Source organism: Rhinopithecus bieti, unplaced genomic scaffold, assembly GCF_001698545.2.
Source record: "Rhinopithecus bieti isolate Rb0 unplaced genomic scaffold, ASM169854v2 scaffold_17182, whole genome shotgun sequence".
NCBI classification, from domain to species: domain Eukaryota; kingdom Metazoa; phylum Chordata; class Mammalia; order Primates; family Cercopithecidae; genus Rhinopithecus; species Rhinopithecus bieti.
Genome location: NW_016808817.1, coordinates 178,265 through 178,527, shown reverse-complemented (window position 1 = coordinate 178,527; position 263 = coordinate 178,265).

The following is a 263-nucleotide window of genomic DNA, read 5'->3' as shown; positions in this document are numbered from 1 at the left end:
TGGAGTGCACTGGCCGGATCTCAGCTCACTGCCAGCTCCGCCTCCCGGGTTTACGCCATTCTCCTGCCTCAGCCTCCCGAGTAGCTGGGATTACAGGCGCCCGCCACCTCACCCAGCTAGTTTTTTTGTATTTTTTTAGTAGAGACGGGGTTTCACCGTGTTCGCCAAGATGGTCTCGATCTCCTGACCTCGTGATCCACCCGTCTCGGCCTCCCAAAGTGCTGGGATTACAGGCTTGAGCCACCGCGCCCGGCCAATAGAGG